Raw genomic sequence first — 14,654 nt, 5'->3', positions numbered from 1 at the left:
TAACGTGTCACCTACTGTTAATCCGTTTTGTTTTAATTTCTTTTTATTTCAGCAGACACGGATGTCAAACACAGTGCTAGGCAGTCACCTCTAGTGAAATGAGTTGATCTAAAGTGCCTGTAATGTTTGGATGTCTTTGCTCGTGGTTCGATTTATGTGAATTTCAAGACTTGCAGTAGAGTCTCAAGTTAAGTTTACTCTGCCCGAAAAAAACTGTCCACCATTTACTTGAACATGCAGATATAAGAAAACGGAATGAATCTGTTCTCAAAGTCAAAATGATCACGATTTTTTCCTCAGATTCAAAACATGCACTGTCATGGTTTTGTCTGTACAATTTAGTAAGTCTTAAGTACTTTGCAACAACTTCCTTGAACGTGAAAGACAGTTTTTGAATGCTAGATCTGTATCGCGTTTCATTCCAGACTCGATCCTCTCTGTGATTGTAGATCTACTGTTTGCTGTTTACGCACTATCATATGATTCGCTATGTAACGTTTGGTAAGCTTACCTTGCAACAGCTTTCTTGTCTTTGTTGGCATTTCAGGCTGTGTTGACCGTCAGAATTATTTTAAGAACCAGGCTGCTGCAGTCGACATGTTTCGCATATTGTAGGGTTACCATGCTGCATAGGTAAAGTGGCTTGTATAACCTGACTATTCTGTTTCAAAACACTGTTTATATTTGTGTAGGTTGTAGTCATCATAACTAATCGCATTTTGCCATTTGTTTCAGAAAGGAGGTTAACCTACAACAAGATCGATGCTATGTCAGATATATGCCTCAGCCACATGAAGACTTCCGAATTTAGATCTACTCGGCATGGTGACAAGTCTTGATGAAAAGTATAGGACTGAGGACAGCAGTGGAAAAAGTGCCCACATGGCAGGTACCTAACCTATTACCCTAGTCATTTTATCTGTTTGCCTTCTTTTGAAAATTATACATGGAGTTGATATGATGCGTTAGTTTTAACTGTGTGTGTGTGTGTGTGCGTGTGTGTGTGTGTGTGTGTGTGTGTGTGTGTGTGTGTTTGTGTGTGTGTGTGTTACGGAGTGAGTGAGTTTGTGTTATGTTACTGTTTGTTGATTTCTTACGGGAGCCTTGAAGGCTTCGCCTCTTGGTTTTTTTTTAAATTCACGAGTACATCGAACCAATTGATAACTTGATAACTTATCTCAGAACTGAACACATTCAACATTTAGGAAAAGTGTTCGCTAAATTTAATTGTCTGGCTGTCCACCATTAAGGCCATTGGGCCGATGTTCTCCTGGCGGCTTTGTTTTGCTAATAATAAAACGTTCCACTATCGTCCCATTCTTGTTTTTTGATTCTTGATTTTCGAGCGTTATCAGTCTATCTTCTTCTATTTTTCTTCTTTTTTTTTCTTCTTTTTTTTTTTGGTGGTATTTTCGCGAATTCGGTCATATATATATATTTTTTTTCATTTTCATTTTCATTACTTTATTGTCTCATCGCTGGGAAATTCGGGTCGCTTCCTCCCAGTGGAAAGCTAGCAGCAACAGAGTCGCGCTACCCAGGTGTCTGCGTGTTTAGGTGTATTCAGCCACCTGCACTTATGGCAGAATGACCAAGGTCTTTTACGTGCCATTGTGGTGACACGGGGGTTGGACATGGATTTCGTCTCTGGGTCTGCACATAAAGTTGACCCGTGTCCGTCCCGGCCCGGTGTAACAGGCCATTTTCACACATAGTCAGTTTTGACCGGGAGGTCATTCTGGGCTAGCTGATTTTGACCGGGAGGTCATTCTGGGCTAGCCAATTTTGACCCCCCCCCACCCCCCCCCCCCCCCAGTCAGTTTTGACCCCCCCTTCAAACGTTAAGAATAAGTACGTTAGGACCATTTGAAACGAAATATATGTATGTGTGCACAAAATCTGTTGGAAAAATGATATAAAAAATAAAAAAATAAAAAAAAAATTCTAAAAAAAAATTTAAAAAAAGTGTTGACGCTTCCTATGAAACTTCAAAAATAAGTACACTAGCACCCTTTAAAACGAAATGTACGCATAAATGAATGCATCTATGCATCTCCATAAGTTTGGTTTTTTTGGGGGTCATTCTGGGCTAGCCCAGAATGACCTCCCGGTCAAAATCAGCTAGCCCAGAATGACCCCCCCTTCAAACTTCAAGAATAAGTACTTTAAGACTTTTTAAACCGAAATGAATGTAAATGTGGACAATATTTGTTAAAAAATTGATATTACAACAAACAAAACAAAAACCCTTAACTCTAAAAAAAAAGATAAAAAATAAAACGTTTTGACGCTTCGCTTCAAATTAAACTTCAAGAATAAGTACACTAGGACCTCTTGAAACCAAATGTACACATATATGTATGTATCTATGCATCTCCCTAGGTTTGGGGGGGGGGTCAAAATCAGCTAGCCCAGAATGACCTCCCGGTCAAAATCAGCTAGTCAGTTTTGACCTCCCCTTCAACCTTTAAGAATAAGTACTTTAGTACCTTTTAAAACGAAATATATGTATATGAGCACAGTATTTGTTGGAAAAATGATTTTTTTTAAATCAACACAAAAATCGAACAAAACGTACTTTTTTCACACACAAAAAAAAGTTTCGACGCTTACCTTCAAACTTTAAGAATAAATACACTAGGACCTTTTAAAACGAAATGTACACATATAGCTAGCTATGCATCTATGCATCCCCACAAGTTTTTTTGGGGGGGCAGTCATTCTGGGCTAGCCCAGAATGACCTCCCGGTCAAAATCAGCTAGCCCAGAATGACCCCCCGGTCAAAACTGACTAGGCCAGTCAGTTTTGACCCCCCCTTCAAACTTCAAGAATAAGTACTTTAAGACTTTTTAAACCGAAATGAATGTAAATGTGGACAATATTTGTTAGGAAAATGATATTACAACAAACAAAACAAAAACCCTTATGGTAACCTCACTGGACTGTAAATCTTATCCAATCCAATCCAATCCAAACTCTAAAAAAAAAAATAAAAAATAAAAAAGTTTCGACGCTTCCTTTGAAACTTTAAAAATAAGTACACTTGGACCTTTTAAAACGAAATGTACGCATAAATGAATGCATCTATGCATCTCCACAAGTTTGGGGGTGGGGGGTCATTCTGGGCTAGCCTAGAATGACCTCCCGGTCAAAATCAGCTAGCCCAGAATGACCCCCCGGTCAAAACTGACTAGGCCAGTCAGTTTTGACCTCCCCTTCAACCTTTAAGAATAAGTACTTTAGTACCTTTTAAAACGAAATATATGTATATGAGCACAGTATTTGTTGGAAAAATGATTTTTTTAAAAATCAACAAAAATCGAACAAAACGTACTTTTTTCACACAAAAAAAAGTTTCGACGCTTACCTTCAAACTTTAAGAATAAATACACTAGGACCTTTTAAAACGAAATGTACACATATAGCTATGCATCTATGCATCCCCACAAGTTTTTTGGGGGGGGCAGTCATTCTGGGCTAGCCCAAAATGACCTCCCGGTCAAAATCAGCTAGCCCAGAATGACCCCCGGGTCAAAACTGACTAGGCCAGTCAGCCTTGACCCCCCCTTCAAACTTCAAGAATAAGTACTTTAAGACTTTTTAAACCGAAATGAATGTAAATGTGGACAATATTTGTTAGGAAAATGATATTACAACAAACAAAACAAAAACCCTTAGGGTAACCTCACTGGACTGTAAATCTTATCCAATCCAATCCAATCCAAACTCTAAAAAAAAAAAAAAAAAAAAAAAAATTTCGACGCTTCCTTTGAAACTTTAAAAATAAGTACACTTGGACCTTTTAAAACGAAATGTACGCATAAATGAATGCATCTATGCATCTCCACAAGTTTGGGGGTGGGGGGTCATTCTGGGCTAGCCCAGAATGACCTCCCGGTCAAAATCAGCTAGCCCAGAATGACCCCCCGGTCAAAATTGACTTGGCCAGTCAGTTTTGACCCCCCCTTCAAACTTCAAGAATAAGTACTTTAAGACTTTTTAAACCGAAATGAATGTAAATATGGACAATATTTTTTTTTAAATTGATATTACAACAAACAAAACAAAAACCCTTAATTATTAAAAAAAAAATAAAAAAAAGTGTCGACGCTTCCCTTCAAACTTCAAGAATAAGTACACTAGGACCTCTTAAAACAAAACATACGCATGTATGTATGCATCTATGCATCTCCCCAGGTTTGGGGGGGGTCAAAATCAGCTAGCCCAGAATGACCCCCCCGGTCAAAACTGACTAGGCCAGTCAGTTTTTACCTCCCCTTTAACCTTTAAGAATAAGTGCTTTAGGACCTTTTAAAACGAAATATATGTATATGAGCACAGTATTTGTTGGAAAAATGATTTTTATATTATTATCAACAACAAAAATCGAGCAAAACGTACTTTTTTTCAACAACAACAACAAAAATGTTTCGACGCTTACCTTCAAACTTTAAGAATAAATACACTAGGACCTTTTAAAACGAAATGTACATATATAGGTATGCATCTATGCATCCCCACAAGTTTTTTTGGGGGGGGCAGTCATTCTGGGCTAGCCCAGAATGACCTCCCGGTCAAAATCAGCTAGCCCAGAATGACCCCCCGGTCAAAACTGACTAGGCCAGTCAGTTTTGACCTCCCCTTCAAACTTCAAGAATATGTATTTTAGGACCTTTCAAAATGAAATTATATATATGTGCACAGTATTTGTTGGAAAAATGATTTTTTTTAAATCGAAAACAACAAATCGAAAAATACTTACTTTAAAAAAATTAAAAAAATAGAAAAGTGTCGACGCTTCCCTTTCAACTTCAAGAATATGTACACTAGGACCTTTTAAAACGAAATGTACAAATAAATAAATGCATCTATGCATCTCCACAAGTTTAATGGGGGTCATTCGGGGCTAGCCCAGAATGACCTCCCGGTCAAAATCAGCTAGCCCAGAATGACCCCCCCCCCCCCCCCCCCCCCGTTCATAACTGACTAGGCCAGTCAGTTTTGACCTCCCCTTCAAACTTCAAGAATAAGTACGTTAGGACCCTTTAAAACGAAATATATGTATATGTGCACAATATTTGTTGCAAAAATGATCTAAACAAATAAAAAAATAAAAAATTTTTGACACCTCCTTTGAAACTTCAAATATAAGTACACTGGGACTTTTTTAAACGAAATGTACAAATAAATAAATGCATCTATGCATCTCCACAAGTTTAGGGGGGGCCAGAATGACCTCCCGGTCAAAATCAGCTAGCCCAGAATGACCCCCCCTGGTCAAAACTGACTAGGCCAGTCAATTTTGACCTCCCCTTCAAACTTCAAGAATAAGTACTTTACGACCTTTTAAAACAAATTATATTGTATATGTGCACAGTATTTGTTGGAAAAATGATTTTTCTTTTTAAATCGAACATTTTTTCGAAAAAACAATTCTTTAAAAAAAAAAATTTAAAAAAAAGTTTCGACGCTTCCCTTCAAACTTCAAGAATAAATACATTAGAACCTTTTAAAACGAAATATACCTATATATGTATGCATCTATGCATCCCCACAAGTTGGGGGGGGGGGGGGGGCAGTCATTCTGGGCTAGCCCAGAATGACCTCCCGGTCAAAATCAGCTAGCCCAGAATGACCCCCCGGTAAAAACTGACTAGGCCAGTCAGATTTGACCCCTCCTTCAAACTTCAAGAATAAGTACTTTAGGACCTTTTAAAACGAAATATATGTAAATGTGCACAGTATAAAATCGAGAACAAAAAATCCAAAAAAATTACTTTAAAAAAATTAAAATAAATTATAAAAAGTTTCGACACTTCCCTTCAAACTCCAAGAATAAATACACTAGGACCTTTTAAAACGAAATGTACACATATTTGTATGCATCTATGCATCCCCACAAGTGGTTTTTTTTTTTGGGGGGGGGGCAGTCATTGACTGGCCTAGTCAGTTTTGACCGGGGGGTCATTCTGGGCTAGCTGATTTTGAACCCCCCCCCAAAAACAGAAAAAAAAACAAAAACTTGTGGGGATGCATAGATGCATACATATATGTGTACATTTCGTTTTAAAAGGTCCTAGTGTATTTATTCTTGAAGTTTGAAGGGAAGTGTCGAAACTTTGTATAATTTATTTTTATTTTTTTAAAGTAATTTCTTTGGATTTTTTTCGATTTTGTTAAAAATCATTTTTCCAACATATACCGTGCACATTTACATATATTTCGTTTTAAAAGGTCCTAAAGTACTTATTCTTGAAGTTTGAGAGGGAGGTCAAGACTGACTGACCTAGTCAGTTTTGACCGGGGGGGGTCATTCTTGGCTAGCTGATTTTGACCCCCCCCCCCCCAACCTGGGGAGATGCATAGATGCATACATACATGCGTATGTTTTGTTTTAAGAGGTCCTAGTGTACTTATTCTTGAAGTTTGAAGGGAAGCGTCGAAACTTTTTTTGTTGTTGTTGAAAAAAAGTTAAGGGTTTTTGTTTTGTTTGTTGCAATATCATTTTTCTTACAAATATTGTCCACATTTACATTCATTTCGGTTTAAAAAGTCTTAAAGTACTTATTCTTGAAGTTTGAATGGGGGTTCAAAACTGACTGGCCTAGTCAGTTTTGACCGGGGGGTCATTCTGGGCTAGCTGATTTTGACCGGGAGGTCATTCTGGGCTAGCCCAGAATGACCCCCCCCCCCCTCAAACCTTAGATATATGTAGTTATATACATATATGCATAAATATTGTTTCTAATCGTCTTAATGTACTCATTCCTTAAGTTTGCAGGGGGGGTCAAAATTGACTAGAGGGGGGTCAAAACTGACTAGCCCAGAATGACCTCCCGGTCAAAATAGGCTAGCCCAGAATGACCTCCCGGTCAAACTGGGCTGCTTCAAAATAGGCTGCTACACCGGATTCAAACCTACGACCTTCGGATCACAAGTCCAGTGCTCTACCAACTGAGCTAACGGGCCCCCTGCTAACATATATTATTGGGAATAAAACTTGAATAAAACTTGCGGTCATAGTCATTTCTACATTTGAAAACACCATGCCCATCTCATCTAATGACTTTAAGACAAATGCTGGTACATGTACATGTACAACCCTTTTTTCAAAAGCATTTAATCTTGCATGCCTTCATTGTGTGAACTACGTTTTCCACGGTCTATTATCATGAAACATTTGTGGTTGTAATAGCTAATCGCACACCATTTTCATTCATCTATCATCAATTTAGTTATCTTTCAAATCAATATTTGAACACAAAAAGAATAGCTTCATTGTATTTGATGCAAGTAAATTGCGCACATTGTGATAGCTAGCTTTTGGATGACAATTAGCGTGCAAGCACGTGAATTCGTCTTTCATACTGTTGAAATTATAAAGTAATGCATATACCAAACTCTGCAGTGAATTCGAAATTTATTTATAACATAAGTAAAGCTCAACTGCGAGGTTTCCGGCCGTAATTATTAACCTACTTTTCCCAATTGGAATGCAGAAACGTGTGCTTGCAATGAGGAAGTTCGCATTCTTAAGGGAGAACAGTATAAAAACTGACTCAACTCAACTCAACTCAACTCAAATTTTATTGGCTTCAATTTTCATAGAAGAATTTGTCTTGCGCTTGGGAGAAAGTAAGAGTATAACATATAAAAACAGCATTCATATCACATTTCATGTATCACACACAGTAATCACTAGTATAAGCCTACAATTATCACATTTGTACCTGTATCATACATGTAAATAAATAGTATCACATTTCCACGTATCACACACAATATATACATTACATAACATACAGCAAGCTTCCATCTCCCGCGCCCCCCCCCCTCCCACACATACATATCCTCGCACGTGCGTCGACTCCATACAAATGACATCATCAGTCCATTAACTAAAATGCACAATGACTAGTAGTGGGTACATGATACTTAATACGTGCTCAACTAGACCTGCTAACTAAAATAATAACAGAAACAAAAACAAAAACAAAAACTGAAGTACAATTCCCATACAAAAATGATAGCCAATGGGTGTATATACATATATATATGTGTGTGTGCGTGTGTGTTTGTGTGTGTATGTGTGTGTGTGAGTGTATGTGCGCGTGTTAGTGTGTGCGTGTGTATCTGTTTGTGTGTGAGTGTGTGTGTGTGTGTGTGTGTGTGTGTGCGTGTGTGTGTACGTGTGTGTGTGTATGTGTTTGTGTGCTTGAGTGTGTGTGTTTATATGTGTCTGTGTGTGTGTGAATGTGTATGTGTGGGTGTGTGTGCGTGCGTGCGTGTGTGTGTGTGTGTGTGTGTGTGTGTGTGTGTGTGTGTGTGTGTGTGTGTGTGTGTGTGTGTGTGTGTGTGTGTCAGTCTGTCTTTCTGTCTGTCTGTCTGTCTGTCTGTCTGTCTCTTCGTGAATGTGTCCTTGTTCGTGTCGCGCGTGCGGATGCACTCGTGTGAACATACCTGTCTACCATTGACAACAGTAACACGTGAGTACGTTAGTATCATCACTGTCAGGCAGATTTTACGATACCATTAATCTCCTGTGAAATTACCATAACGCTCTTTTGAAATCACCAATCAATGGGTAATACCTATACAGATCTGCTATCAATCCTAGTGAGTGACGAGAAAAGATTCTGGCGTTCGACCCGTAAGCGCCTTTCAGAGCGCGATGAATTGGCCCACGTACCACAAAAGAATGTTCTACCTTTTAACCTGTATCCCGTCGCGAGGTTGAAAACGACGTTAAACACCAAATAAAGAAAAAGAACTTTACCTGTATGGGAAGTCAGGTAGCAAGCGAGGTGCGGGCAGAAAGCAAAGTCGGCCAATCAATACCACCAACATCACCCCTACCCCCCCCCCCCCCCCCTCTTACACCCTAACCCCACCTCCGGCAAAGTCCTCACACACGCATGACTGATTTCGCTGTAAGCAAAAAAAGGAATAATGTAAGGGTTTCCCTGTCGACTCCATACAATATGTATTCTTCCCCATACTCTTTCCTTGCCACCAAAATGTTTGTGTAAAGTCTTCCTTTTTGGGAGTTTAGGTGGAAGGTGGTGATTGGCTCGTCTTTAGGCGTCGGGTAAGTAGCTTGCAGGTGGAGAAATTTTTGTTCATGGGGGATTTCTGTGTTGAGATTAGCAGGGATAGGAGGCGGAGAAGGATAGAGGTAAGGGAGGCAGAAGGTGGTGGCGTACAGGTGGGGCAGGGGAGGTGGTGGTATCGGTTCGTCCGTTGTGTGTATCCGACAACGTTTTAGTTGTCTATTCCCGCGCGTGTGTGGTCACGCACGTTCTTGTAAAAATTGCTAAGACCGAAAAGCAGTCGCGCGTGATCTATGACACAAAAATACAGAATACAGAATACAGAAAATGTATTACCCAAGTTTTGGAATTCGTTTTGACACGCGGAGGGGTGGTGGGTAGGAGGACGAGGATAGAGGTGGGGGCCCGGGAGGAAGAGACGCCCACACAAAATAATATAATCCACGAATGCACTTTCATTTATATCGGCCTTCTTCAATGTAACATAAGACATAAGACATAAGACATAAGCTCATTTATTGTCCATACAACTAATTACAATGGATGGAAAAGTTTGGTTCATCTGCTCTTAAAACAACCTAACAACATATGACATCAACCTTAAAAAAACAAAAATAAGAACAATACAACATTCAAAGTAAGAACACCCAAAGTACTCCAGACAGGCACGTCCGCCACATCCATACTGCACACACACTTACACACACACACACAAACACACACACGCACACACACACACGCACACACACACACACATATACTCACACACACACACACACACACACTCACATATATATATATATACTAGAATGAATACCCGCTTCGCCGGGTAGCCGGCTTCGCCGGGAAGAAGTACTTAGAGCCGTACGCCGGCTTCGCCGGGTCCGAACAATGGACCCGCCAAGCTTAGGTCCCTCCCAGATTCGTGGAATGGGAACAGCACGAAAATGATTCAGTGGCCATAATGCCATTCCTGACCATATCGAGTCCCATCCTTGTCGACGAATGTAACCGTGTTAATCACCTTTGGAGGCGAACTCCACTCAAACAGGACTGAGCAAGTTATGGCTTCTCAAAGGAAGGCCAGTACATAAAATTACACAAAAGCCGCCAGACCACATCACAAACAGAACTGAAGAATGCACAGGTGTTGCTTACATAGAGACACACACACTCACACACACACACACAAAAACACAGAGAAGCCGTATCTATAGAGAGATAGATGACAGTGTATTTTTCGCGTGGCTATAAATTGATTCGACCTTTGCACTTTTACAGTGAGGATAATTTACGGGTCCAATTTACGTTCTGTACACTGCGTTGACCTTCTAAAAATAGTAACGCCGGGAATATCCGAAGACGCTCAGCGCAGTGGACAGCGCAGTGTAGTAACTTACAACTGAACGGGAAAGCCACACGAAGGAAGGGAGATAAACGCCAAACACTGGAGAAGATAAGGAAGAGTTACTTATAATGGTGAAATGAACACAAAAACGAAAATGAGTTCAGCGCTGCGCGCTGAGAGCACGTGTTGAAATATCTCATCGATGATATTGTGTCCGGGGTGTAGCTGAATACGGTGTCCAAATTTGAAAAAGATCCACCGAGAACTTTGGCGTTGTGATGTGGTGTAGCGGCTATGGTGTGTCGGTATGGGGGCCCGGGTAAGCTGAGGTGGAACCAAAATAGCTGAGGTGGAACCAAAATCGGTTCCGCGCTGCGCGCTGAGAGCACGTGTTGAAATATCGACCAGGTTGTGTCGTGTCCCGGGTCTACCTGAATATGCCCACCAAATTTGAAGCAGATCCATCGAGAACTTTGGCCGTGCATCGCGCACAGATACACAGACAGATACACAGACACACAGACACACAGACTCTAGTCGTATATATATATAGATATATATAATCCAAGCGAAGCTAGGGTCCCACACTAGAGTTGATTTCAACCAAATGATGTGTGTGTGTTAGAACCCCTAAAACTTTCACAGTTTTGACTCGACTACAACAAAAATTGGCACAGGCAATGTTATTGATCCCAGGAAGGTTTTAAGACATAAATCGTTTTGATCCAACATCGACAACGGCAGTTACAAGCGCTTCCAATTTCTAAGTCATAACAAAGAAGGAGGTCAAACCCAGGTCAAGAAGACAATCAAAACTCATGACGTCAAACTCATGACATCATTCTCTTCAACACAAGGAGCTGAATTCAAAATGTTATGACATCTTCCATGACGTCAAACTTGAGGATTCCATTTCCAAGCTAAAGTCTTTGTGTACATCAAATCTGGTAGCACGAGATGTTGTAAGAGACACCGTGAATTACTTGCAATCCTGGTGAGTTGGTTGATATGATGGACGACGACAACGACAACAACAACAACAACAACAACACCTCCACCACCAACAACAAAAAACAACACCACCACCACCACCACTAACAACAACAACAACAACAACAACAACTACAACGACACCACCACCACAACCACCACAACCACCAACAACGAGATGTTGTAAGAGACACCGTGAATTACTTGCAATCCTGGTGAGTTGGTTGATATGATGGACGACGACAACGACAACAACAACAACAACAACAACACCTCCACCACCAACAACAAAAAAACAACAACACCACCACCACCACCACTAACAACAACAACAACAACAACAACAACTACAACGACACCACCACCACAACCACCAACAACAAAAATCCATTAAAAACCGTTATTTTCCATTTCTCAACCGATTTTTATGAACATTTGTGAAAAGGTCCGTTGTCCCTTACTGAAGATATCGAGATGTTGGACGAGACTTCGTTATTTACTTGTAATCAGGTAATCTAGGTGTACATCAAATCTCGTAGCACGAGATGTTGGACGAGACTTCGTCATTTGCTTGTAATCAGGTAATCTTGGTGTACATGAAATCTGGTAGCACGAGATGTTGGACGAGACTTCGTTATTTACTTGTAATCAGGTAATCTAGGTGTACATCATATCTCGTAGCACGAGATGTTGGACGAGACTTCGTCATTTGCTTGTAATCGCGCTCTCTCTCTCTCTCTTTCTCTCTCTCTCTCTCTCTCTCTCTCTCTCTCTCTCTCTCTCTCTCTCTCTCTCTCTCTCTCTCTCTCTCTCTCTCTCTCTCTCTCTCTGCCAAACATATATGCATTTACCATCCAAAGCACTGCATTTTCCGAGGAAAGATATCATCATAAACAGAGAGAGAGAGAGAGAGAGAGAGAGAGAGAGAGAGAGAGAGAGAGAGAGAGAGAGAGAGAGAGAGAGAGAGAGAGATAGAGTAAACAAGTATGAAACAATAACAACAAAACAACAACAAGAACATTACACACAAAAAAGGACAGTATTGTCATCAAAACAACAACAACAACAAACACAACAGCCACAACAACAACCACAACAACTGACAAGATTTCTAGGTGTGGAACCTCTCTCTCTCTCTCTCTCTCTCTCTCTCTCTCTCTCTCTCTCTCTCTCTCTCTCTCTCTCTCTCTCTCTCTCTCTCTCTCAATGATGGCTCCTTCGCTTGGGGTATGCAGTGCCAGGTCGTGCCGAAGGCACTGCACTTCTACTTAATTATTATTATTATTATTATTATTATTATTATTATTATTATTATTATTATTATTATTATTATTATTATTATTATTATTGTCGTTTCTTGTCTCGAAAACCCGGGGGGTCATACGAGACAAACACTTTTGTCATCATTTTCACGAGTTTTCATTCACAAACACCTGGTAAATAAATCTCATGTTCCCCGGGGAATAAATCCCCGGTTACCATAGATGCAGGAAGCCCTATTACATGGATAATCAAAAGCAAACCCAATATAATAGAAACGCTCGAGGATTCTTCGGCTCTTTTCATTGGCGTTTCCCCAGACCTAAACAGACGACAAGACACTGCTTTGCAAAGTTCCAAAAACCAACTGGCAAACTGGCAAAAGTAAACAAAAAACCAAAACTACTTCAATAAATTCGTCACAAACAAATGAAACCTACCGATATGTTATGTCTGCTTACAAAGTCACGGAGTGCGTGTATCTGTGTTTCGATACACAGACGTTCGGAGAAACACGAACGTCAAGTTCAAGTAAAACGACACCTGACACACACATTTTGACCCGTGCACAAGACGTTGTATCGATAAACGAAGCACAAGTAAGAAACAATAATAAAAGCAAAGAAACTAGCAACACGATATGCAAACATCTAACAAAGCCGAGCAAGCTGAATGACAGGTCTAATAAAAAACAAAGAGGTACCGAGTCGGAAACAAGATCGCGATTCTTTTCTTCGCTGCACGACGCAAATCTTCTGTGACCTTTGACCAAACGTAGCTTCCACATTCGATCACCGTGCTCAGCTTAATATTTACAACAGAAAGCCGAGGGGTGGAATACCGAGATGAACCTACAGAAATGTGCATCCTCAAACCTGACATATTCATCCCAACTCATTTAATGAACTCAAAAACACAGAAAGTTGCTTTCACACGCCATCTTTGATTGCCAGTGGTTATCAAACCGGGACCCGTGTGGTTATCAGCACGGGACCCGTGTTTCAAAGCATGGCTCCCTGGGTTGATTGTGCACTTGTTTTCTCACTACCAAAATGATGACAAAAACGATGTTTGATGGTTTGTTGACAGACCAGCTTTTTTGTCTGTCCTCGGGGGGCATATCGACTTTTGTTTCATATTTATTGACCGCGGCCTTCGGCCTTGGTCAATAAATATGAAACAAAAGACGATATGCTCCCCCTCGGACAGACAAAAAAGCTGGTCTGTCAACAACCCATCAAACATCTTATAATGTACATAAGGTCACACAAATGGAATATATGCCATTTTGTACTAAACTACGAAACACAGTTCTAGACAATAGTCCCCCTGGAAAATTGCACCCCCTCCCCTCCCCCCCCCCCCCCCCTTTCGTCATAATAGGTAGTACATCAGCCATGAAACCAAACTATAAAATTCACAATAAACAAGAAGGGCAAAGCCCATACGACTCACATGCTTGACCTTGACCTTTACATGACCTTGACCTTCAGGGTCAAGGTCAAATAACTAAACCTAGCAATGACATCATACACTAAGAACTGCTTTACACATTTTTCCTACCAAAATACAAGGTCAAGGTCAGCCAAGGTCTCATGCAACACAAAGCTGTTAATTCAAGACATAGGAAGTACAATGGTGCTTATTGGCTCTTTCTACCATGAGATATGGTCACTTTTAGTGGTTCACTACCTTATTTTGGTCACATTTCATAAGGGTCAAAGTGACCTTGACCTTGATCATATGTGACCAAATGTGTCTCATGATGAAAGCATAACATGTGCCCCACATAATTTTTAAGTTTGAAACAGTTATCTTCCATAGTTCAGGGTCAAGGTCACTTCAAAATATGTATGCAATCCAACTTTGAAGAGCTCCTGTGACCTTGACCTTGAAGCAAGGTAAACCAAACTGGTATCAAAAGATGGGGCTTACTTTGCCCTATATATCATATATAGGTGAGGTATTGAATCTCAAAAACTTCAGAGAAAATGGGAAAAATGTG

At 40.2% G+C, this 14,654-nt stretch overlaps 1 protein-coding gene and 1 long non-coding RNA gene across 2 annotated transcripts in view; both read right to left on the bottom strand.

The window, feature by feature from the left end:
- Positions 1 to 8,796, bottom strand: part of LOC138980091 (epithelial membrane protein 3-like) — a 15,445-nt gene extending 6,649 nt beyond the window's left edge. Inside the window, exon 1 of the transcript XR_011460235.1 lies at positions 8,778 to 8,796. The gene's annotated coding sequence lies outside the window, so the exon portion shown is untranslated. The remainder of the gene's footprint in view (positions 1 to 8,777) is intronic.
- LOC138980145 (uncharacterized) overlaps positions 1 to 14,221 on the bottom strand; it is a 431,218-nt gene extending 416,997 nt beyond the window's left edge. Inside the window, exon 1 of the long non-coding RNA XR_011460248.1 lies at positions 14,165 to 14,221. This is a non-coding gene — a long non-coding RNA (uncharacterized lncRNA). The remainder of the gene's footprint in view (positions 1 to 14,164) is intronic.
- Between the last annotated feature and the right edge of the window lie 433 nt (positions 14,222 to 14,654).

The sequence above is a fragment of the Littorina saxatilis genome, linkage group LG11 (genome assembly GCF_037325665.1).
Source record: "Littorina saxatilis isolate snail1 linkage group LG11, US_GU_Lsax_2.0, whole genome shotgun sequence".
NCBI classification, from domain to species: Eukaryota; Metazoa; Mollusca; class Gastropoda; order Littorinimorpha; family Littorinidae; genus Littorina; species Littorina saxatilis.
This window is presented reverse-complemented; position numbering and strand designations above follow the sequence as displayed.